The sequence below is a fragment of the Aquila chrysaetos genome, chromosome Z (genome assembly GCF_900496995.4).
Source record: "Aquila chrysaetos chrysaetos chromosome Z, bAquChr1.4, whole genome shotgun sequence".
Taxonomy (NCBI): Eukaryota; Metazoa; Chordata; class Aves; order Accipitriformes; family Accipitridae; genus Aquila; species Aquila chrysaetos.
The window spans coordinates 82,681,226-82,707,419 of record NC_044030.1 but is presented as its reverse complement, the minus strand read 5'-3'; the positions used below and the strand labels follow the sequence as shown (position 1 = coordinate 82,707,419).

The 26,194-nt window shown below is 46.0% G+C and overlaps 1 protein-coding gene across 3 annotated transcripts in view; it reads right to left on the bottom strand.

Moving 5' to 3' along the window:
* The window catches only part of SETBP1 (SET binding protein 1), a 265,469-nt gene that overhangs the window by 220,784 nt on the left and 18,491 nt on the right, over positions 1–26,194 (bottom strand). The gene's annotated exons all lie outside the window — the stretch shown is intronic.

Sequence of the window (26,194 nt, the reverse complement as noted above, 5' to 3'; positions counted from 1 at the left end):
ACAGTAAGACAAAAAGCCTCTCAATTAGCTTCAGTAGAAAGAGGAAAACTGCAGCCAGGCTGGGCGAGTGCCCAAAGATGTGGTAGAGGAGTGGTAGGAAATGATGGAGGTCTGCAACAATTCCTAGTCCTGCAGATGAAACAAAGTCTGCAGGGATCAGACAGAGAAAGATTCAAGGTTAAGTTTGTTGGGAGGATAATAAGGTTGAAATTTTTAATTTAAAAATACATTTTTCTTCACACTGAAATAGCACTTTTTTTTTTTTTTTTTTTTTTTTTTCCAGATATCTAGCGAGTCCAAATGTACATTTTTCAAATTCAGGAAAACTGAGCTTTTATTTGGATGAGCTGCTTTTTTTTTTTTTTTTGCTTGCTTGCCTGCTTTAAACTCTGCTATTTGAATAATTTAACAATCTATCTTAAATATTTCACGAATAAATCACAGGCTTGTGTTTCTATTTCATGTTAAAACTAATCAGTGGAGGAATGCCTGAGCTGGAAGTTAAAATTCTGCTCCACCAAGCTGGCGATGCATAATCATTTCTTTGCAGACTCTCTGCTGTATAAAAACTTCTCTGCAGAATTAATGTCATATAAAAAGTTCTTTCTGCAGGCATAGAGCACAACCATGGTCCAGGATCGTCTGTATCCTGCCAAAAGGGCTCGAGATTTAAAGACCTAATTGGTTTGTAGAGTTTTCCCAACCTGCCAAGCACAAGCATGGAGCTCAGAGCTGAATCCCATCCACAGGTGCATTAAGCCAGGGTCCCACTTTGATGGTCAGGATGCTGACAATATTCACAGAGCTCCAAATGGTCCACATGGGTGATAATTTTATTGGGATTCCATGCTCATTCCCATCAAACAGGAGAAAATAGAAAAAAAAGTCAGATGTTGTTGGCCAAAATGAGAGATTTTTTAAAATGCCTCTGGGTTGAAGAAGATAAAACCCTGTACCAAGGCACTTCAAATCTCATTGAGCATCAATGGAAATAAAACTTTTCAAATTCCTAAATTGTGTAGACATTTTTAGCTACATTTCAGTGAAGTTCTGATGCAAAATGAACACATTTATAAAACCTAAGAAAAGTACACCTACCCCTCCTCATTGTCTCCCAAAGTCCCAGTTCATCTAAATGAAGCCAGGAAGCCTTACATATATGTAATTTAGTGCAATAAACTCAAATTTTGTTTCTAAATCATAGACATATTCAAGGCAAGAACCACTTTGGTCTCAGTCAGAAAAATCCAAAATACATGAACGATGTGAATAGGTAGCAAAAAGTTGATAGGCAACATAGTGAATCCAAAAAGCAAAACAGAAGAGAGAAAAGTGAATGCCAAAAAGGAAGGGAAGGGGAGAGGGGAACAGCTGTAAACCACATTATTACTAAGCTGCCTTTCATTTTGCTTTGTGTCAACTTTTTACTTAGTTTTGTAACAAAACTTAAAAAGTCATGCCTTTTGCTTCAAAGAAGCCTACAGTGGATGATCTCACATTGATACCTAGAGTAAAGTATGAGCAAAACATACACAATCACATGCACAGATAAAAATCATCTTGGGCAACTTGATTTCTCTTCTGCAGCTGAGCAAACGTCTCTATGTCACAGCTCTTAAGACTGGCTGGAGCTTGCCTGGGGGAGGGTGGGTGAAGTGGAAATCAGAGACACATAGTCCTCCTCCTCCTCATTTGAGGACAGACATCTCCATCTTTCCTCCCCATGTGCAGCCGACAAGATTTCCTGCACAAAGTGACACGGAAACAGCTAATTTACTGTTTTGTGTCAGGAATGTGGCCAGGGCTTTGGTCCCTTGCACCCCAGACTCCCTCAGCTGGGCTGCTTCATCCCAAAAAGGGTCTCCCCATCCTCCTGCCCCTCCCCTCCAAGACACACTCCTCCTCCTCTGCTGCTTTTGTAACTTATCTCCCTGCAAGCTACTTCCCAACAGGAGTCGAAATTAAACAGGCTGCCCATATGCCATGGCTCACTTGTTGTCTGTTCCCCTCACTGCCATCTGGCCTATTTGCTCAGCCAAAGGGAAAAAAAAAAAAAATTAGAAGGGAAAAAAAAAAAAAAAAAAAAGAAAAAAAAGAAAAAGGGGTTGGGGGAGAAGAAGAAGGATAAAGCCAGACACAATGAGGACGAGGAGGGAGGTGATGATGCTGTCTCTCGCATCTGCTCCTTGGCCAGGCTCCCGGATAGATCAGTAATAGAGAGCAGCAGAACCAGTGACAATTAACCCAAACACAGTCCTGTTTATTTAACCTGTTCAGAGAGATCAGCTCATGTGCTGCTCCCCTGGCAAGGAGGCACCACACTCCAGCGAGGAGCTTCCCACCGAGAAACCTCCAGCCGCAGGAGGCAAAGGGAGATCCTGATCTCCTGAACCGAGCTGGAGAAAACCCCTCAGATTCCTCAGAGCACAGCAACTGTGCTGCTGGGCTGAGGTTTTCCTTAAATTTCTAAATCGCCTCATTTTTTTATACAGCAGAACCAGCAGAAGAGCAAGAAGAGATGTGACTGGGTGTGGGGGGGAGTTGCAGGTCTGCCCTGGTTTCGATGCACACTAATTTCTAAAGCTCCTGACCCTACAAAACAAGAGGAAAGGAAAGAGAAAAAAAAAAAAAGGAAAAGAAAGAAACCAGAAGAGAAAAAGCAAAACGATCCCAAAACACCTTGTTATTTCCGCGCTGCTTCTCTAAACACAGAAAAGTTTTCAGCCCTGCAAGGTGCTGAGCACAGAGATTTTTTTTTTTTTTTTTTTCTAAAAAGGAAAAAGAAAAGAGGGTAGCTCAAGAAACTGCATGGCTCACCATCACTAAACATTCATGCCAGCGTGGGGAGAAAGTCTGGGAGCAGAGCTGTGGGAATAACAGAAGTTATGTTTGTTTTTCAAGCTGAAATGAAAACTTCAAGATTAAAAAAAAAAATAGATTAACTTGAAAAATAGTTTTCTAAAAAGGACAGATACTAAGCCATTTACACAGCAGAATGAAAAGGGAGTAAGAAAACTGCTTTTTCAACACCTTTTACTGCTTTTTCTTTCTTTCTTTTTTTTAATTTGTAATGAGACATTGCATACACGTGCAAAGGCTGGTGCATGTGCTGATAAGGAATTTAATTGCTTTCCAGTCCTCTTACCTAGTTTCGCACGTATTTACCTCCAAGAAATGGGAGCAGAATTCATCTCGTGTTTGTCTGCAGAGTGCAAACTGCGGGTAGCACAGAAGCGTGTGCGTGAAAACACGTGCCTCGCCCTGAGATAGGTATCAAAGGCCATACGGTTGGTTTGTCTCAAGGCAGACACCGCTGAGCCATGAGATGACGATAATTACCATTAGAGCTCCATGAGATCATGGTGGGGAAGCCCCTGTGGGGAAAGGCGGTCGGGGAGGAAGACCAGACCTCCTTTTTCCGAGGCAGCAGGGGTTGTGTACAGGCACAGAGAAGCCCCAGGTGCTTCCCAGAAGGAAAGGTGTTGCTGCACAGACCATTAGGGAAAGAGCCTTTCCATTAGCCGTGTGCCTACACCTGAGTCCTTCACAAACACAGAGGAAAAGAAGAGATGATCCTGCCTGAAGACACTACCTTCTAATTCACGCTTATGTTTTCCCATTGCAGCCTGACTCTACGACAGGGCAAAACTGAGCAGGTTGTTTTCACGCATGATCGTTCCTCTGCTTGCAGCCACTGAGCAAAACGAGTGTTGCCTGTCTTAGGCTCTCCATTTTTCTACAACTGCATCTGCACGTGTAGATAAGTAACATGCAGAGTGTGATAACGGGTGCCCCAAAGCAAAGTTTGTGTTCATTTTTCCAGCAGCTGGGCTTGTGGTCCCTAGTAATAGAGAATGACTCTTTCCCCATCCAAGCAGCCCACTTGCAGCCTTCAGAAAGGAAGAAATGCTTTGTGAATGCAAAATACTTTGTGACAGTGGAAACAGAAACCAGAAGTTCGCCTAAAACTGAAACACGGTAGCGTTTCCAACTTCAGCGCTGCTGCAGCCACTCCGCATTGGGGCCTCCAACTTTGGGAACCGTTAAAAGCAACAACAACAACAGCCAGAGAGAAGTCCTCTGCGAGGAGATGAATTCCACCACAGGTTTCAGCTGACATCACCAGCCCATCTACGTTGTGCTCTTGTGGTTTATGATCTCACCACGAAGCACCTCCGCGGAGTCATTCCCTCCTATCTTACTGCAGCCCATCCATTATCCTCTACCTAATTGCTTCCACAGTGCCGCTGCAACACAGATATTTCCTACAGCTGAACGTTTGTATTCCCAAGAGTTGGCACCTGCCAGGTCAAGTTCCTCAGTCTTTACATTTCATGTTACTACAAGAAGATGTTGCAGTGAACAGAAAAGCACACGGAGCCAGAAATCAATGTGATTCCTCCATTCAGATTGTCTTTTAAACAAAAGGGGACTTGCTAAAGATCATCTTACGCTATTCTATGGAAATAGGATGGAAGGAAAGGGGAATAGTGTCAAGTGCAATCTGTCCAATGCACCATTAAATCAGAATTCCCCAGTTAGGGATAACAATAAACTGCATTAAAGTCAATGGTAAGGGGGTGCAGTATGGAAAACTGGGAAGAGGTGTGGGGGAGTGTTGGATTTTTTTGCGGTTTTGTTTTGAGATATGGGAGCTGGAAGCAACCAACACAGAGCTAATGGCATCCAAGTTGACTCCTGAACACTGTGCACCCCCCTGGGGTCTCAGCTTCCCACAAAACCAACCAATTCATCCTGTGAAGAGAATAAGGATGGTCCTCATATTGTAGCCGGCAGTGAAAGCCCCAGGAGATCCCCCGACATGCCCACTCTCAGGATGGCATCTGCAGCAGGTCAGGGAGCAGCAGGTACCATCTTTCACATTTCTGACTGGAGCTTTTTAGCACCAAGTCACTCCAGAAACACATCATTTCACATTTTCCCTCTCTGTAGTGAGGTTCCAAAATACTTTGCATCTGCATGTTGGGCTAAGGGAAAATGCTGTCCTCTCATAACTACACTATTGGTGTGACGCTGAGAAATTTTGGAGTCCTTGACTTGCTTTCCCTTTGCGAGTTTTTTGTATTTGGAAATTCCCTTTAACTGTCTGTGATTTTCTCCCTCCTCCCATGTTTAAGGGTAAGAAATCCTTTCATTATACGACTGCTCCAATGGGCCTGAGAGAAGTTTTTCAAGCCAATATTAGGATCATCTTTAATCTAGCATACCAAAGGTGTTCAACCGTGACTCTTTGATTTATGCCAACAGAACCTAAGGCCTTCAAAAGCTCTCCCATCCAAATATTGGACTAATCCAGGCATAATGGATCCGTCAAGATCCGGATAATTCAACCTCCAACAGATACAAGACCACTAGTAATGAAGCTCAGGGGACTGTGTTTGCCCATCTTGGCCTCACAAAGGGCAAAGGACTTTTGTTACCCTTAAAGAAGAGCTTCCTCAGGGCCATACCATGCCTAACCATGCCGGCAAGAGGGGGAACACACTCAGGGAATATTGCTGCGGCACATTGCCCCTCGTTGGCCAAGGAAGCCCAACCACATCACTAGTATGAAGAGTCAAAGAAACAAGAGCAGCCTGAAGACCTCAGCCCCTCCATCCTGAGAGTCCCACATCCCCCAGCCGTGAAGCGGATGGGTGTTGGTGCAAGGCCACAATGCTTGTCTTAGCTGGTCGTTCTCACCCTTAGGGATGCTTTAAGGCCATTTGCCTTCCCCAACTCCCTGTATCAGCTGTCTCAGCGCCTGGGGTTGGAAATTAAAAAAAACAAACAAGACTTTGAGTCACAATGGGCCACAAATCCACTGTTTTAGACTGGACCTAAGCCTACGCCTCCATACTGCTGCAAGAGTTGGACCTAAAATTACAGGAATCAGAGTGGTAACAGGCAAATCAGCAGCGAGTGTGAGGAGGTAGCAGCAGCTGGCCAGGCAGCCTAATTTGTGGCAAAGAAGACAAAGCATGACCGAAAGCCCCTTAATTCCCAGCAGAGGCTGGGGCAGCCCAGGCAGAGCAGCAGGGCCAGGGCAGTGTGGTGGTGGCCACAGCTTCTGCCTGCCGGAGCCAGCCTCCTCCCTGGCCTGCCTGGAGTTTCAAAGGCCTAAATCAAACCAGTGGGAGGAACTTGAATGCTTACAAATCTTCAGTTTGGACTTGGTTTAATAATGGTGTCAGTTTAAAAAAAAAAAAAAAAAAAAAAAAAAAAAGCCCAATGATCTCTCCTATCTAGCCAAATCTGGCCAAAAAAAAGCATGTTTATTTTCATTTTAATTCCCCAAAGGCAATGCAGAATTTTCTGTGGATGTCTGAAGCCTGAAAAACACTCCAATTTCTGCGCATCTTCAGTCTTTGAAAAAAGAATTACATTTTTTGGGGAAGGCAAGGACAACTTTCTTTTCGTTCAAAGTCTGAGGGAGATCTTTCCAAACAAACTTATCAAACTTTACCAAACTCTTCCTTTTCTTCAACTCCCATTCATGTTACCTCAACATCTTTTTAACATTTGATGTTCACTTTCACCTAAACTTGCTCATTGTATTTGCCTGAGGTGTAACAAGTAAACTCAATGGGGGAAGGATAAAGTATATCTATAATTCCTAAAGTATTCCAAAAAGGCAAAGTGTCCTGTAGGAAATGGGAATGAACTGAGCCACTATCCCCATCACAAAATGTTGCAGCAAACGGGGCAAGCAACTGAATTAACCATATCATGATGTTGATAGCTTTTACTGTAAAATACCATTCCTCTTTTCAGCCCCAGATGCTAGGAACTGCATTGCTTTGAACTGTTATCACCCATGCCTCCCACCCACTCATTGGAGAAGATAAAAATCAAGGTCTGGACTGCTGAGTCAGATTACAAACACCCAAACAAGTCATTTACCCAAACTTGTTTTTGGTCACTTCTTCTCTGAAACTCTGTGTCATGGGGCTGCCAGGAGGCTCTTTTAACCTCTTCCAGAAAAATGAGGCACTGAGAACCAGAAACCACATGCAGGGAGGAAAAATAATAAATAAATTTGCTTTGTGAATGGGGCAAATTTCTAAACTTCTGGTCAGAAGCTGGTTCTTCTCAACATAAAATCCTGAGCAACTGAGTGGATGACCCTGGAGAAACATTATGGCCTGGAGGATAAAGCACTGGAAACTGTGAAATTGAAGCTTTTTGGAACAGTATGTCATGTATGAATAACCTGTGGCAACTCAGGTTACAGCTGTGAGCCTCAGTTTCCCCTGAAAACTGATATCTAAACCTGTCTGGCTCTCCCCACAAAAAAAACTCTACTAAAAGATGTCGATATTATGGGTATTATTTTAGAAACTAAAACTTTTGAGGTGACCAAACTCATCAGTTCCCTGAGGGAAGCTCTTCTCTTTTTGTTACACGAAAAAATACAATTTCCTACTCCAGATTGAGCTCAACCCTCAGATCGTTACAGCTGAAGACACTCCGGCAAAGCTCAGAGTTTCCATTTCTCTTGGGCTTCTTCAAGTCTCCTTTTTAGTTTCAGTTTATATTTCCTGTCTCACTCCCCACTCCCCCCCCCTTTCATTTTTGGGGCTTCAAATTCAAACAAAAACCAAAAGCATTGCTGACTCAAGACGTTTTTGTATTTCTCTCGTTTTGACTAGAAACCAGAGCAGGCCAAATAAAATGAAATGATGCTTAGGTATCACTTTAGGGTTCAAAATGCTTTGTAGACCTTAGGAAGTACCTCCTTTATCATAGAGGATGGCATGTGCTGTCAGATCCCTTCTTTGCAGAGAGGGAGATCAAAACAAAGGAAGTTTAATGGCTTGATATTTTCATTTTAAGCACAAAATACTTGTTTCCAATTCCTTGGCTAGCATACTGGATGCCCCTGGGTTTTGGAGTCCAAACCCCTTTGGAGTTTAAGCCCCAAACCTTTATGCAAATGGGATGCAGCATATGTGCTGAAAATATTCACGATTAAATAAAACCAAAGCTTCTTTGCTGAACACAGAAAAGAGAAACTTCCCTTTTGGAAGTGAACAAGGGTTCATGGCGGAGAACCATGGTCTTTACTGCAAGACACAGTTTCGTGTTGGTCTCAGATCTGCTGGCCTCTCGACATCCCCAAGCCAAATAAACAATGAGGAGTTTTTACCTGAATTTGATTGACTTCTCATCCTCTTGCTCATTTTTTTTCTGGCAGGGTTGCAAATGAAGGATCAGCTCTTTAACAACTGCAGCTAGAGCCATTAAAGCTCCCTTGCTCCCTGCCCTGTGTGGAGTGCAAAGGATGAGTGCTCACATCTTTCTCCTAATTTCAGCACCTGGGAATTATTCCCCATATCCTGCAATTTTGACCTCTTTTCCTTTCAGTGCCACTTGCACTCAGAAAGCAAAAATCTAGTCCTGGGGGAATATACGGGATGTTTTACATCCCAGGACAACACTTTCAACACTTTGTTTTGGGACTGAAAAAGGAGGCAAGACAATCACCTGCTTGAGTGAGCTCTTTGGACGAGGCAAACAAGTGTCACTTTGTTCTCACTTGTGCAGCCCGGGCAGAGACTGAGGGGGGTATGGGAAGGTCAAGACAGACCCGTAATTTAAAGCCAGGAGGATGGTTTGGTGACTGAATGAGTTGGGGGCTTCACTTTCAGCTCACACTGATACAGAGCATTATGCAGAGGGAAGCATGTTAGTGCCTCAGTTTCCCCACTGTAAGGTCGTGACTGTGCTACCTACTCCTATCACAGGGCTCCTAATAAAGCACTCCTGAATCAAGACACAAATCTGCAGCGCTGAGCAACCAAGACACCAGCTGCTTCATGGCCATACAGCTGGAAAAGAGTTGTCCCTTGCCTTACTCCGGGAGCAGGAATATTGCCCCAACCCTGTCACCCACTTTCCAGGGCCAGCTGTACAGCAAGACCAGCAGAAAGGAACCCTGGCAGACCTCAGCAGACGATCCACAATGCAGGACAAGCTCTCTTTCCCTTCGCTTAACACCAAAGTTTTGGACCTGCTGATGAACGCTGAAGCTTTAACCAAGCCCATATTGACTATAAAAAAAGCTCCCGACTGCCTCTTGGGTATCTTTAAGGAGTGCATAAGACTTCAAGGGCCCAAACACAACACAACTTGCTGGCCATGAATAGGATAAACCCCTGCCAAAACCTTCCTCCACTGCAGCTATGGCATTCTCCAGAAAACATTTTATAAGCCGGTCTCTGAGTTTTATGACATGAGCGTATAGAAGCAAATGTAAACTCTGCTGACCCTCGTGCTGCTTTTTGGCTCAAGGAACTGCTTCTTTTTGCATCTTTCTGCCCCTTCTCCCCAGCTCCTTAACTAACCACAGATTCTAAGTAAGGAGGAAATTATATTAATTGAAACCTTCTCAGTACATTATCAGATTTAGCGGGACCATTTGGGGAAGGGCAAGGCAGAAGGCTTAGGGCAGAGGGAATGAGCAGGACTAAATCACCCGTTGGAGGAAGATGTTAGGGTGTGAAAGGCCAGCTAACTGCTTTTGGTCACATCAGGCTGGAATTTCCTTCACCAAAGTACCACCGGAGCCTCGACCCATGTCCAAGAGCAAGCCAGGGATGGCGGAGGACCGGGTCGAGGCAGGACCCAGTGCAGCCAAACTGTGATGCACCAGACGAACACAATTTCTCTCCCTTGGCTTTCACAATGACTGTTAACAGCCCTGCCCGGGCACGCAGGCATCACGCATCAGTCGAGCTTGAAACGCAGCTGACTATTATCCACGCTACAAGCGAACGTACTTGAGGGTTGAGTAGTTGTCATGTTTTATTGACACACCATCAGATCTCAACTGCATCGTGCGCTGACACAGCTCATTCACCTCCTGACCAGCAGATGATAGCTGGATCCTCACAACACCCATATTTTTCATCATAGCACCTCCATACGAGAAGCTAGACTTGCAGACCAAGACTTCTGTGGCCGCAAAAACATCAGGAATGGGTCAAATTCTGCTTGGGAGACATTTTGAGTTCAGAGGGGGAGTATTTTGACATCACAGTTGCATGGGAAAAATGACTGAGCAAAACATAAGCACCGGACTCCAGGGATTTCCACAAGCGTGAGCGCAAAGGTTTTGGAAACAGGTTTAGCGGGAACGCTGTTTCCACTGAAGTCCTCCCCTCTTTCCCCTCCCCGGCTGGCTGACTTTCACAGAGTCTCGATTTGCAGCCTGCCTGAATACCACTCAAAATATTTTCTCAATTAGAGGAGAAAACAGGAATTTGCCACTTGTCTGCCTCTATTCTGCTGCCTGTCAGCATTCAGCAAATATTTCAATCGTAGCCCTTTGCATGCTGCTAGCCCTGCTCATTTAACCTTTGGCCCTTCTCTAGGCTAATCCATCGGCCTTTACCTTCAAATCTTTACAGCCAAGGGCTGACTGAGGGCTGGGCTGGCAGGGAGGATGAAAGGGGTGGGGGGATAACTTATGCCAGACTCCAATATTGCAATGTTGGGGGGGAGCAGGGAGGGTGCAAATCTCTGACCATGCTCCTCAAAGAATTCAATATACCAGCAGCTGGGATTTACGCTTCCACATCTGGGAGACGGTGAGGAAAATTAACACATTTTAAAAAAAAAAAAAAAAAAAAAAAAAAGCAAGGCCTCCATCATCTCAGCTCTCCTCCGAGCAGCCAGCAGCATCCTGAGACAGGTACCTAATTGCCCGCGGAGCCTTTGCTCTTTTTCTCCCACCTCGGCCGCTCTCCTCCCCGTCTCGCGTGTCGCTGAGATTAGTAGCTAACGGTTCCACTGTCAAAAGCACATGTGATGAAAATAATGCCCAGAGCGCAGCCTGTCAGCCTCAGAAGCGCCTGCTCGACTTTGATGGCGGAGGATCCTGAAAGCCCGCGCCCGCCTGGCCTCCCCCCCGGCCGGCCGCTCAGCCGAGCGTCCATCGCGGCTCTCCTGGGGCCGTGCCCAGCCGCCCGCTGTATGAGAAATCGCTGACCCTTCTGTCACGTGGACGCTTTAATTGTTCACATCGGTATTTTGTTTCTCTCTACTGTAGACAGTTTGCTGTCTGTTATCTGTCCTTCATATGTAATTAATTGTGCTGTCTCTCGGCTCATTAGAAACAAGCCCCTCTCCTCCCCTTCCCCCCTCTCCCCCAGCCAAGTCACAGTGTGCATTATTTAGGTTAAATCATGTTTAAGTAACTACATAAATAGTAGGTCGAGTTTGCCTTTTGTCTGGGATGAGACTGTTGCTTGGCTCCTTTCTCAACATGCCAGACCAGGAAAGCCCTTATCTCTGGAAGCTCTCAAAGGGAAACCCTCACTGGGCAGAGCAGCCGGGCTGCCCCAGGAGCAGGGGAAGGTCCTCCAAGCAGAAGGCTCGTCCAGTAGGTAACAAGAAGGAGCTGCCAAACTTTAATAAGGCAGGCGTAAAAGGCAGCGCTGCAGAGCAAAAATCCTGCCAAGAGGATGTTCATCATCTAGCGAGAGGTAACAGCAAGAGGAAGGTGAGGTTTGGGGTTTTTTTTTTTCACCTCCGTGGCTTATTCTAGCCAGCAAAATGCACTTCAGGTGACATCACTTCACACATCCCGGGTCGCCCGCTATCATCTGAGCAGACTGCTCTTGGAGCTACAACGTTGAAACTCAGGTGCTACAATGCAAGTGAAAGACTTCTGAGCTTTCATTCAATTAAGAATGAAATGATAGTTTCTGAAGTGGGTTCCCTCAGTGCACCGGTTTAAAAAAAAAAAAAAAAAAAAAAATTGAGGATGTGGGTATACAGGTTCAAGCGATCTAAAAACCAACATGAATCATCACCTCGAACTCAAACAAAACCTGCACTGAACTGTCTTAAAGGGTTAGAGCAGTTAAACTAAAGCCTGTAAAGTTCATTTGCTCTCTTTTCTGGGCCAAAGCTTAATGCCCTTGTAGACCATTTTCCTGTGCAAAAGCACCTCTAATATCAGCTGATGTAAAGATTTGAGGATTTAAATATCTGCTTCTAGCTGGGAATAACCACTGACAGAATGAGCATGAGAAAGCTTGTTTCCTCGAGATTTCCAGCTTAGCTTAAAAGATTTAATCATCTGGATGAGCTTGGGGTGAATCACCTGAACTTTTGGATACTGACTGCAGCCAAGACCTCCCATCTTCTTTGTGTATGCACATCCTTGCTGATAGACCTGGGCTAGCCAAGTGCTTTAACTGATTGGACTGGGCTCAGCTTTGCTGGATTGCCTGCACAAAGGTTGTGAAGGGCTTCAGCGAAGACTTCTACATGAAAAGCGTTGCAGACTTTTCCAGCGGTGTTATATGAAGCTAAATTACTGCTTGAGAAAACTGCTTATACCAGGAATGCGAGGCAATGAAGTTCTCTCTTCCCAGCACAGTCTGGGCGCAGATGATGGCAGAACAAAAGCCTTCCGGGCCGCCTAAGACCAATGAATCTCACCAGTGACATGGGAAGACCACCATGAAAAGCCAGGGCATAGTTCAGTTTTCCAGTCTATCTACAGCTGGCCCTCTCCACCACAAGGGCTTAAAAAGGATGGAGGTCACGAGCGTGTGTCATGCAAGTCACTGAAGTTGTTTTATCAGAGACCTTCAATCTAAACTTGCTGCCTTGGCTTAATACAGCTGCTGATCTACCAGGGAAATGTGCTGCTACTGAGCTGAACCCACCAAAATGGCAGTCTGGCTTCCCATCCCTACCCAACTTGCCCTCCTAATACCCCTTGTACCACTTCAGGAGGAAAGAGTCCCCCCTGCAACTTTTTCCAAACCTAGGCAGACAGAAATAAAATATCTACAGCTTGGTTCATCAGAAACACACCCGGCTTTTAGGTGATGTTGTATTATTAATGATATATGCTTTAAAAAAAGGAAAAAGTTCTCAAGAAGGAAAGGGGAAAGGAAGGAAGAAAGAAAAACATGCACGAGTGGGGGAAGGGGGGAAAAAGGACAACAATCTGAGACTTTCAATGGGAATGTCCAAAAATAACACAAACAGGATCTCCCTGCCATCTGCTCCGATCCTCTCTGAATGGCTTTCAAAGCAAAAAGCCTTGCCAAAACCTGACAAACAAAGCACCGAGCATCAGTTTTAATGGAATACCAATACTGCATTCCCCCTTCCCCCCTTTTTGCTACATATACACACACCTTCCACACCCCTCCAGTTGCCAAATAAATGACACTATGCAAAAAAATTTGCTTCGGTTACGAAGCTGAATAAACAAGGAATAATTTTGCAAGTGCTCCCATATGTCTCTGCTTCTCTGCTTACAATGGACACTAATAAGATTTGCCATAACTAATTCATTCTTTCACACCATTACCCTATTCTCTACCTTAAAAAAAAAAAAAAAAAAAAAAATTAAATTCTGCCTATCCCATGTGCATCTTTCCTCAGCTTTCACACAGTTGAAATACAAGGGTTTCAACAGCAAAGCCCACTCATCACAGAGCAGGCACTTTCAACTTAGTTAAGGCCCTTCAGTGAGGTTTAAAGGTGACTTTTACTGAACCTAAAGGAACAGCAGAATGTTTGTCACTTTTTTGCTTTGATTTTTCCATTGTCATTTAAAAAAAAAAGAGATGTCTAAAGGGAATGATGGGGAATGGGGAGGCATAGGAGAGCTGCGATCTCGACACCAAAGGCAATGTGTTAGTACACATAAAGTAGAAAGTCTTGACTCCAAAGGCAATGTGCTAGCACATATAAAGCAGAAGTGAAATTCATTAGTTGTAAAAACTAGCAACTCTCCTATCTTTCACTTCAGCCCAGCTAAGCGAAGCAAACACAAAGCAAACACCCAGCAGCAACACCCAGGAATCGATGCAGCCCGTGCTCCGCTTTTAGTCCTTCACAAGTAAATACAGTGCTGGGATGCAGAGATCTCGGTGAAGGGCAGAAACTTTGGGGGGTTTTTGTTTTTTTTAATGATTCACATCTCTCCTGACAAACCTGAGAAACAAAACCAAAATGCTTAAATCCACACTTCTTTGTTGCGCTCTGGTCCCTCAGCTATTGAGGTATTTTTATGTGCCAGAAGCACACCTTTAGCAGTGTTGATCAAGCTTTTTCTTTCTTTTTTTTTTTTTTTTTTTTTTAAAAAAAAAAACATCTGAGGCCTAAATTACTTGAACAAACAAAAGAGTTTTCCCTCCCTCTCTCCCCTGCTGCCAACCCCCCCAGTGCTGGATCTGCCCCTCCTCCTCCGGCACACAAATGGCCTCACACCAGACGGAACGGAACGGAGGGAGGGCTCCCAATTATGCTTCTTTATTAACGAGGGGCCACAGCGGGGAAGGGACTGGGGCGGGGTGGGGGACAGACAGCGGCTGCTGGCTCCTTCCCGCTGCCCAAACTGGGGAGCAGAGATCGTGGGTAATCTGCCGGGAAGGAGCCTGCGCAAGAGAGCTTCGGGCCACCTGCCAGCCCACCCCATGCCATGGGATGCCATGGTGGGTGGGCATTGCTGGTCTGCCCCCACCACCCCATCCAGGAAAGGGTGGCAGGGAAAACCCACAGAGCCCACGGTTGTTTCTTGCAACAGCCTGTGGATCGGGATTGCTGGGTGGTGGGAGTCTGATGAATGCACCAAGCCGTGGGGGTGGACGCAGGGATCCTTGCTGCAGTTGGAGCAGCAGAAGGTGGGATGCCCTGGGTGAGACACCTCTGGGTGCCTCAATTTTCTGCTTGCAAACTGGGGAGGACCTTAGGAAAGTGCTGAAAACCTATGCTCTTTGGTAGTATTCAGACATGATAGTTACAGGGCACTGCCTTCAATTTTCTGTAAGTAGGATCCGTCATCTAAGTCCTTTCCCCTATCTCTGTGATGATTCATTTTCTTGTTCCACTAGGAAAGATAGGAGGGTATTTTTTGAGAAAAAGCCATGGTCAAAATCAAAACTCTTCCCTTCCCTCCCCTTTCAACCTCAGGCCACCCTTTGCATTCACCCTTCAACTTTGTGGCATCATACCTGATGATAACCTTCCTGAATCCCTCAGGCCTCCGATTTACCCATCAGACCCTCTCCAGCGCTGCCTGCGTGGCTGTCTCCATCTGGCAGAGCCCAAATCCTCCTTTCTCCTTACCTCACTGTTTAAATTCCTCTCCCACTGGGCTGCTGGCTATTCCTCAGGAACAAAGCACAGCCCCCATGAGCAAGCATTTCTACCCATCTGTGTCCAGCAACCACAACAAAAACGGCTCCCTTTAATCCCAATGCCCCCCATAATTTTTCCCCAGACCTCACAACACACTTGACATCTTTTCCGACTCCTTCCCTACTTGCAAAAACTAGACTTGGTCTCTTTGTCCGGTCTTTGGGTTTGTTTATTTATTTACGGACCTTTATCCTACCTGTGCTCCTTGTCAAGTCTGTTTGGGATCAACCTCTATCTGTGTTTTCACACGAGTGGCAAGACTGTGGGTAAGCAGTGAAGATGCAGGAGAGCAAAGGAGACTATAAGAAGAGCATAAAGCATTTCGACTTTTTCTAACTAGGGATTAACACATGGGTTTTAAACAAGGGGACTCCCTTTCCAGCTGACAGCAGCAGCTGCAGCTTCTGACTTGCTTGCAGAGTGGCAGGGAATCAAATCAAAGAGAAAAGAAGAAAGAGGACAACCCTTCCTTGGGGAGTAGGAAACACAATACGAGCTATTCTAAAACCCCTGCAAATACTGGCTTGGTTTTAGGTCAGGCTCTCCTTTCCCCTTCTGTCCCATGTCCCCCCCCCTGCTCCTCTCACAACAAAGGGAAATTGGTATTTTTCAAAATTCTTCTGAAAGCCAACCCAGCAGATGGTTCTTTCCATGCCGGGGAGGGAACAAAAAGAAAAACCTGCCAGGATACACATCACCGAGATGTGACAAAGATGGGCATGGTGGTTGGCCTCTGACCCAGAGATTTCACATAGGCCTATTAAACCATGTGGCCAAGATGGACTGAGTCAACTTACATCTCCAGCACACAGCTGCTGTACCCCATGGGCTCGTGCTAAGTTTTATTAGCTTAAGTCAGGCCAAACAGACTGAAAAAAGACAGGGTTTCTCTACATTTCCATCCCACCTTTTCAGCACCTTAGGACAATCTCCCACACCAATGTCTTAGCAGGTAGAAGTGAAGTTCAGCAGCCAAATTCACTATGTAATTGTAAAAGGCTTATTTAGACAGTAATTAGCAACTGTCCTACTTCACTAGTCTTACATATGCATCAGTAATATGAACTCCCACAGATGCAGAAAGCCAAGGGTAAGTCCCTGTCAGTCCTTTCATCACACTCAAATGCTTCAGGTTGAGGATCTGGCTGTCCATGACAAGCTGCCCTCCCTTTTCTTTAAAAACTCCTCTTCCCTCTAGATGACACAGACAGCCGAATCCCACTCTTTTCAAGGGTGCCCCAAGCAGACTCAAGGGCTCCACATCCCAAAAGCTCCCAAGTTGCCTCCAAGGATGAAGCATGACTTGGTTACGTGCCACGTCTGCCAACCAAAGCACAGGGAGCAGCAAAGGATGTGCTGCCCTCCCGCAGAGCTGCCCCGTGCTTCACAAATTCCCATGAAACACGTTGGCAGTTGCTGTCCCCGAGTGACTAATAGCAGCTCCTGTCCACGCCCAGAGTCAATGACCTAAGGACAGATCGATCCCTCCCCATCACGCTCTTCCCAGTTCCTCTTGCAATCGCTGTGCTGTAAGCCACAGAAGGAAACAGGCTTTTCCCCCCCACCTCTCCTTCAAATCAGGAATATAATTACAAGTAATGCAATGGAATTAAGACAAGAGAGAGGAAAGGCTGGAGGGAATTCGTCCTAATGATTACATAAATTATTGAAGAAAAGTATCCCATGGAAAGCGAGAGGCTGTCTTTGGGAAGAGTACTCAGCTGAGTGCTGGTGAATGCAACGTCAGAAAACAGGCAAGACAAATTAATTATCCCCATCTAACCTGCACATACATGGGGTGTAAGAAGTAAACCATGTCGTCAATCCAGTACCATCGGTTCCCAGTGGAAGATGCAATAAAACAAGAGCCTTCAAGCTCCCCACTAATACAGATTAGGTAGGATACTGGTGTAGGGACTGTCCCTGCAGCTGCAAATACTTTGGTGGGAGGCAGAAATGAGGGCTCATCAAGCCCCTGTTAGTGCTGCTGCTCCCCAGTGGAAAAATATCTACCTCAGGTCTATTTTTCTTAGTCTTTAAGGATGAGCTTTCATCAATTTAACCACCTGGGAATACAGCAGGTGAAATTTAGGTGAAGCTACCCAGGCCAGCACAATATTTTAGCATATGCTGGGGCATGGGGGAGACTACTGAAAAAAGTCCATTTAGAAATTACAGTGTAAACTCTACCTCAAAGGTATGAGGAAACTATTTCCTAGGTATTCTCCTGGGAAACGCTTGCCAAGCACGTTGCAGAAGTGCCTTTTCACAGAAGCACCAGGTGGGGAACCAGCGGTATTGCCCCATGGTGAAGCAAGGGCGTGATCAGTGGCAACACATCCAAGCGTCCACTGCTCAGCCCTCTCCCCACCAGACAGAGCCATCAGAGTGGGGCCGTGGACTCTGGCTCATTTGCTTGTGCCACCGCATTCCTCCCAAGAGTGTTGGGCAAGGCAAAATTACCCGCAAATCCCCTCAGGGCTGATTCTCATCTTTCAGCCGTGTGGATGGAGAACGGCTCACACGAAGCTGGGAAGTGCTGAAATTCCTGAATGAACCACCCAGGTTTATAGTGGTAGAGTTGTTGTAACACCGATGTCAATAAAAGATACCATCTCTCTACAAACCTTGCCACCCAGGTGAGACAGAGAGCCATGAGAAACTGATGAGAAGATAATGAGTCCTCCTGTAAATATTCTTCATTTGACTCTTACCACATTTTAGGGTTTACAGACCAGAAGGGACTAGTAAGGGCATCTCAATCGACTGATTGCACACTGGCCCCAAAACTCCACCCCCCTCATTTCTGCATCAAGGCCTAACTCTTCTTTGAGATAAATTTTATTTTTAAGCTAGCAGTGAAGATGCAGAGAGTTAATAACTGTTCAACAGTTAGTGAAACAAATTCACTAGTTTCAATGACAAGTAGAAGAGGACTGGCTTCCAGAAGGGCTGTGCACCCAACGCTTGACGAACAGGCCACCACCTGGGAGACTCAGTTGTGTCATGGTTAAGCAACAACAGCTCAATGAAAAAGGTCTGAGTGTTAGCCTGGCCTGCGACAGGTTCCTTGATTGAGTCACTTAATCTCATTACTCTATTTCACATACTGTACTAAGAGACAAGATGTTTTCTTTTCTCCTCTTATTTCTACAGAGCTTGTGAACTTCTTTCAGGAGAACAGGCTCTCCTGATGCCTTCATACAGGACCTGCCAACAGTAGACATCATTGCTGTACAATAGGAACATGAGGCATCATCTTAAAACAAGCCTGGTGGAGACACACTTAATTCTGCAAACACAGCTGCAGTTGACTGTCCGTCTTGAATGACCATGTCCTTATCTTAAGCAATGCTATATTCCACAGTAGCCACAGTTCAAGCCACATCTCAAATACGCAACCTCATTTCTGTAGTAAGACACCTCAGCCCTTCCACTGTCCCTTTCACTGCTAGCCCACAGCTCCATGAAGAAAAAGAAGATAATAACAAGGTGTTTTGCTTGATACCACCCTGGAGAAGTAGTTTTTTCCAGGCTGACCATCCTACTTGGAAGCAGTGTCTTGCTAGTGGTACATGCACCATAGCTTAAGAATCGCTCTCCTGATAGCAACCAGCCGCAGCTCAGAGTCCAAATATAATCACGATATAGAAGTAGCACTTCATGTCCTGAAATGAAGAGGCCAACAGCCACTAGTCTAATTCACGTTAGAGGTCATGGCAAGAAATGGAAAATAACGCTCTTACAAAAACACAGCTAACTGGACTTGTCCTCAAGGGTCACGTATCAAATGGAATCATTTTAAGGTTCAAGAGTTGGAAAAGTCTCAGCGTTAAAAAACAAAACAATGCATGTTTACTTTGGATATTTTTAGGCTGGTTTCCTAAGGAAACAAGGCTAATGTGATCACACTGTGTTTGCGTTTGTGTGTATGTGAATGCACACACAAACTCCTTGCCTGCCCGCATGATCCTCTCTTCAATGTTTTTTGAACATTTTGACCAATTTTGATTAAATCTGATGTGAGAACAGAAGCCTTTGAGATACGGTATTCAAAAAAGTTTTGTTCAAATTGTTTGCTGGCCAGAAGAAAGGGACCCTTGAGGGGCTCCCAAAGAGGGCTTGGCCAGCAAGTTCACTCATCATTAGACACCAGAGAAGCCAAATAACAGGAAAGTGGTCAGAAACCAACTTTCACAAGTTTCAGTGCTCTTAGAAAAAGAAAAAAAAAGGCAAGCTGAGAGCACCAGGTGAAGCTCCTCTTTCCATTCAAATGAACTCAAGATGAGTCCATCACGCAGTCCCATTGACTATGCAGGTGAATGTGGGCAGCCAGAAGCCTGTCTGGGAATAAAGCATGTGAAGAATTAGACCTGACCTGAGGGGGCTAGCTGGGTGTACGTGCATGTGTGTGTGAAAAAGGTATTGAAGATGAAAAAGCTGGAGGTAAATCAGAAGGTATCTGTGGTCAGGCATGCCTGGAAGGAGAAGAGAGGGAGCACAGCATGCAAAAGTTGATGCTAGAGGAATGTGAGCATTTGCATGAAAGACTGACACCCCTGTGCATCCTAAAACGTCTGCAAATGAAGACACAGCCAGTACAGAGGGTTGCAGCTCTGGGTGCACATGCCAGCGCCTCATGTCTCCAGCATGTTAGCCTGTAGGCCACAGTGCTTTTGAAACACAACCAGCATGCACTGACTTGGCCAACCCTTCATGATGCTGCTGGGAGCAGCACCCATCCCCTCCTGCAGTTCAGTGGTGGGCACTGCGGGACCTCCAGCTGGACCTCCAGCTTCCCTGCACTGCTCCCAGTTGCTTCCCCAGTTGCTTCCCTGCAGTATCTCCTCAACCCCAAAACCTGTACTGGGGATATTTTGTCATGCTTGGAAAATAAAGCAGCACAAGCAAACAAGGAAATGTCACAGAAGGCCATCAAAACTCAGCCGTGGGAGTGACTGCTGCAAAACAAAACCTGTCCTCGACACGGATGGCCTCCACAAGTCCTGGTCATATGGCAGCTAATCAAATACAATGAGTCTTCCTCATTTGGCACTCTGCATTAAGCAGTAAAAGCCTGCTTAGATTTCCCCAGCCCATCCCTTCACTGCCAGATGTTTGCTTCTTTAAGAAATACTTGACTACATGCAAAAAAAAAAAAAAAAAGTCATAATTCTTTGGGAGCAGACAGACAGTGAGAGATGGGCATCAGCTGGCTCAGGCAGAGCACCGAGCTGGAAAAGAAACTCTGCCTTATTCCTGCCACAAGATATCCATGACACAATGCAAGGTGGACACTGGTCCAGCAGGCTTTGGAGAAGGAGAAGGAAGGGTAAGAGCTGGGATCCAGCCCTCCCTGCTCTTCAGAGGGAGGATTGAACCACCTTCAGGAGGGACCAGCCTCCTCTAGGTGACTACACGGGAGCCAAAAAGGACTCAGCTCCCAGTCTGGGCACCTCAGGTGCCTTCAAGGACCAAGATGGACCTGGGTCTGAGCGGTTCTCAGCTCATAGCAAAACTGGTTTCTTAAACTCTGAAGTTTTTACAAAGAAATTCATTCCTGCTCTCTTTTTGGGGGGAGCCCGAGGTAATTTTGGTAGGAGGGCACCAAACTGCAGCTGTTTCATTTGTGCCTTCAACAATGCGGTAGAAAGGAAAGCTAGCCAAAAAGAAACCTGGGATGAATATCAAAGAGCTGAGTTTGTGTAGCTTTGCACCCATATGTTTGTGTAGAAAGACTGTAAAAACACCAGGAGCCTCGTGCTTGTTAGAGCAGCTCTGAATTGGTCTCTCAGCTGCTCAAAAGCCAGTTTCACCTTAAACATAACTAGAAGACTTCCCCACTGTGCTGGCACTTCTGGAGCTCTACCACTATTCCATTACCCGGGCAGAGGCCGAGGTCTACACTGCCGGCGTGAGCCTCAGGTACCTGCCACCAGCATCATTTAGAGCAGCCTCAAGACTTTGCTAAGCAAGACCTGGGACCAAACCAGCCCAGAAACAGGTCCAGGCTGAAGGGGCTGTGGAGGCTCCATCTTTTGGAAAAAAAAGAAAAAGCAGCTATAAATCAAAGCCTGCCACTTCAAGCAGGTACCACCACAAATGCGCAAGAGCCTTCGCCTCCTTGCTAAGGCACACACAGCACGGGGAGCAAGCACTTACATCAACTCCCCGAGCCACGTTTGGGATCGCAACAGGAAGAGCTGACTCAGAGGACATCTCACATGGGGATGCCCTTAGCAAAAAGGAATAAGCATGCACTATGAGCAATTGGATGATCATGCACACAAATCACCGGGGAGAGGAGTCCGGCACAGGGGTAATCCGACAAGAGCTGCGGATGCACACGAAAACCTGGAGGGAAAGTGCAATGTGCAGTCAGCGATGCAAAGAAGGGGGAAGGAGAGGGGGGGAAGCGTTCATGATCTTCTGGAAGAAGGAGGGGTGCAAAGGGGAAAGCATGCGAATGAGAGAGTCCTCAAGGAAAGGCAAACCGCAGGAGAAAGTTGCATGTGTGGGGCAGAGGAAAGGAAGACAATGAATTGAATTTCAAGGCAAAAAAAGTGCTAGAACTGCTTCCTGCAGAGAAATGGCAAATACCTACAGGAACTCAAAGGGAAAAAAAAATGTTGCAAGAAAATCCAAGGATAGAGTTTCCTCTGACTGCACGCAAGGAAGCTTTACTTCCAATTGACTTGCTGCTGCTTATCTCTCAGCAATAAAATGCATTCACCCATCCCAAGCTCTCAAAAAAACCCAGTGCAATAATCATCACCAAAAAATGAGTTTACATTCCCCAAAGCAGGACATTATACATATGATGGAAGCTCCAAAGAAACTTTGTCAGGCTACGCTTAGAGAAAGAAGGGGGTGGAAAATGGAGTGTTTGCAGACACAAGAAAACAGAGAGAGCAGCAAATGCGGGGGGGGGGGGGGGGGGGGGGGGAAGAGGAAATAAAACAAAACCAGGGAAATACAGCTCATCTGGGGCTTGTTAAATGCTACATGACAGGCAGGGAATGCTGATGGATTGCTTCATTGCATTTGGTGCCACGCTTTCAGTGCCCTTCCAGACTGACAGCATGTTTCCTTATCTGAAGGAAGAGGCACCTTTAGTGATGCTGAGGACGCTGGACTCGAGCAACCTTGCTGCAGGTGGGAGAGCAGCGGCTGCAGGGCTTGCCAACATGCCAGAAGGACATCCTTTAGGCTCCTGGCTTTTTTCTTCCCTCCCTCTCCAATCAGACTAAATGAAATGGAGCCATTTGAGGGTTTAAAAGTGGCAAGGGTTCAGCCCACTCCATCCCCAGGCGCCGAAGGGTTGAAATAAGAGCAAACGCTTACAGAACGTTTGTGTGCTTTCCAATTGCCGCACAAGCAGCCGCACGGACATCCCAAGCTACGATTCACCTTCCGAGCAGCCCCGGGAAAGGGGTTAGGAAACTACCTTCACTCTTATTTTCAAGAAGGGGAAGCCGATGTGAAACTTGGCGTGGTCACGACTTAAAAGAAACCCCAAAAGTTGTTGGGTTGCAGCCAAGCATTCAAGGCGGCAGAGCAGAGGTTCCCAACGCTGATGCTCTCTCTCACCCCCTGCCTCCCTCCCCGCTCCGGGGCATCAGCAACCGCACCCAGCGAGATCCTCTCCTGCATTCCCTCCCCTCCCATTCATGATCGCATAACAACCCCGGGGCGATTGCTCACAGGGAAAAGCAACATGAGGAAAGTATTTAATGTATGTTTACGTCTTTTAATATAGGGTAGCAGCTGGAATCAAAGGCAAAAAAACCCAGGCCTCGGCACATGAGCAGCGTGGCTCTCCACAGAGCCCGCTTCTAATCACCGCCGCTCCCTGGACCACAGCTTTAGAAATCAGGCACTAGCCCCTATTGCCTAATTAGCAGAGCAGTGGAAAGCTTAGGAACAGGCACATCTTCTTCCTCCTTAAGTGGCCACTGAATAAATGCTATATCCCCAGTTCGCAGCCCCTTTTTACATTGCTGGCATTACCAGTCCTTTGTGTACCCACATGCTGTTACTTAAATTGCTTCCATGTTTTCATTACTTGCCCTCTGTGCTGTGTGTATTGAAACTCCTGCAAGAATGCTGAAGTGGTATTTCAAAGCACTGGGGACTACTGGAGATGTGGCTGAAATTATTATGCAACAAACTTAAGTGATTTTTCAAGTCCTGATAGAGTTTGCTCCTCCTTAGGGGGAAAGATAAATTCAGGTGCTACTCCATGAGGTGCAGGACAACTGCTTCCACCCACCAGACACACGAGCACGGCGCTTGCAGCTCAGCTCTCCATCCTTATACACATGTCTCTGGGGCCTGTGTATATGCCCTGCATCCATAAGCCAGGTGGTAAACCCAAATATGACGCTGCTCCCATGCACAAGGGAAATGTGTACATTGGGCCAAACTCTCCTGGCAAAAATCCAAGGAGGACAATGGAGTGATGCCAGCTGAAGATCTGCCCCACTGGTTTAAACACGTTGTTCCCTCCTGCTGCTGCCGGTATCTGCTTTCCTGGAGTTTGCACTGATTAGAGGAACAGGCAACCAAACAGCCTAACTCTGAAATATCAAAACCACCAGAATCATTTAAATGTGACAATCACTTTTTTTTTTTTTTTTTAACCACTACCACAGCTCTCAGCGGTCTGCAAGTACATGCACAGAAGGTACCTACATGCTCCTCTCTCCCAGGGAAACCCACAGGTGGACCAGACAGCTTCAGCTCCCTTTGAGTTTCAACTTGCTGTTTCCTCCTAATTATCTTCCCCCCAAAATCTCTGTAACTGCCCTGAGACGCATGCATCGGCCATGAAAGCAGTCGCGCTGCCAGCACTGGAACCCTTCTCCCACTGATTTCCAACTTCCCCCTCCTATAGTGCCTTTCATCACCTCTTGATACGAGATATTCACAGCCAAGGCCTGATCCTGCAACCCACGAGCTAAGAGGCAGTCGTGTGCGAAATCCCTTCGGCTGCAGAGACACAGGTTATTTACCATCCTGGTGATGCAGGCTGCAGGTCTGCAGGCATCAAACCCCTTGGGATCACAGCACTGGGGTCTTCCAGATCCCTGCTGGGGACTTCTCCGCCACGGCCCCAGCTCAGCAGCTGCCGCGCGGCAGCCGTTGGGTGTTATGCTAATAGATGCGCCAGTGCGGCAGCCTTCTCCCCATCTGCTCAGAGCATCCACCTGCTGGGGTTTTTTTTTGTTTTGTTTTAATGGCCAGATTAGGCCAGTGCTGTCCCAAAGCGCTTCCAGCCTGCGCACGGGGTATGAACACAGCACCAGCCAGCTCAAACCTCACAGCACAAGCACAGGCTGGATGCAGCCACGTTTGAGCCACGATCCACCTCCTTCAAACTTTCTGCAATTAAAGTCTCACCCTGAGCGTAACCACACTACAAGGTGCTTTTTTTGTTGTTGTTGGAGTTGGTTTTTTTGCACATAGTTTCCTTATAGTTAGCTTTATTTATTTAACCTTTTTGGATGGCCACATGAAGGAAGGAACATGCCTTCCATACCCATCTGACTGGGTGATAAATAGAAATGAAAGCTCCGATTTCTAAGCAGTCATATTCTCCACGGTCCATGCATAGTAGGCAGTGGTTTACAAGTCTTTTTTTCTCCCTGCACGGCCATGGAGGGATTGCTTGTGACACCTTTGCTGTCACCGAGCATGGTCGCACACAACCGCTAGTTCCCCTGAGACCTCTGCAAGTATTCAGGGAGGAAAGGGAAGTGGAAATAAGACATTGCTCAGTGCGAAGAAGGCAGCCCATCCTTCTCAACAGGTGGGACAATCTCTTCTCAGTGTATTATAGGGCCAAACCTCTGCTGTGCTAAAAAGAGCTATTTTTTTCATGCACAGGGAGTATGCCATTTAGCAGGTTTCTAAGAAAAAAATCCCCTTGATTTGGGGTTTTTTTTCCCAAGTTCAGCTTCTAAGAGATGTACTCTCAGAGTGAGCAATGTTAATCTCCCTGGGCTCTGCCTTGAGTCAATGGGAAATGTTGATGCTTCAAAAAGTGATTTAGAGTTATCAGAATTTTGGTCTAAGTCTGCCGAGCAGACTGTCTCCAGGGAGAGCCGTTGGCAATTAGCCTCCTCAAGACTTCAAGTAGCCTTTGAGCATCCATCAAGTGTATAAGGTATGGGGGAAGAAGGGACCTTCTGCACAGCAAGGCATCCAAGCCCCGAGCTCTCATCAGTGGATGCCTACATCCAAGATGAATTTGTCCAGCTTTTGGAGATACTCATGAGTCTTTCGTCAAATCTGGGTTCCTGTCTGAACTCATCATGATACCCATGTGTTACTAAGGAGGCAGAGGTGAAGTATTTGTACTGTGATAAAGCCACAACCCGACCAAAGCTCCTTTGTCTAACGCATAGGACAGAAAACACCACTACACCCAAAATAACATGAGTAGTCACCAGGTGTCCCTCCCCCCACCAGTGCTGCTTAAAACACTTGAACTAAATTTGTTTTAAAGACTAAGCGTAGGGGACAGTATTGAAAAATCAAGCCAACAGCGAAACAAAAGGATGCTCCTGAAGACAGCTCATACAAAGAAAGGATTTTCTTTCTTTTCCCTCCCTCTTCCTCTCCTTGACTAAATGAAAAAATAAGAATAAAAAGATCAATTTTTACCCAAACTTAAAGTACCAAAAATTTCTCTCCAGAAGGATATTTCAAGAAAATGATATGCATCTGGAAGAAAATGAGACTTATAATGGAAGTATTTTCTGAAGCGTAACTATAGTGTTGCTAGCACAATGCTGTAATCAAGAATAATGGAGCCCTTCGCCCGATATACAGGAATGGATTCAATTGTTCACCATGCACATACCTGTATTTTAAAAATGTAGTCGAAAGCTTTAACTGCCAGAAGGCTCGAGCATTAGCGCTCAGACACAAAGCAGTTTAGAAGTGGGCTCCTTCATTTATCACTCATGTAATGATTAATCTTAAATCTCAATTACGCACAAAAATAGAAGAAACC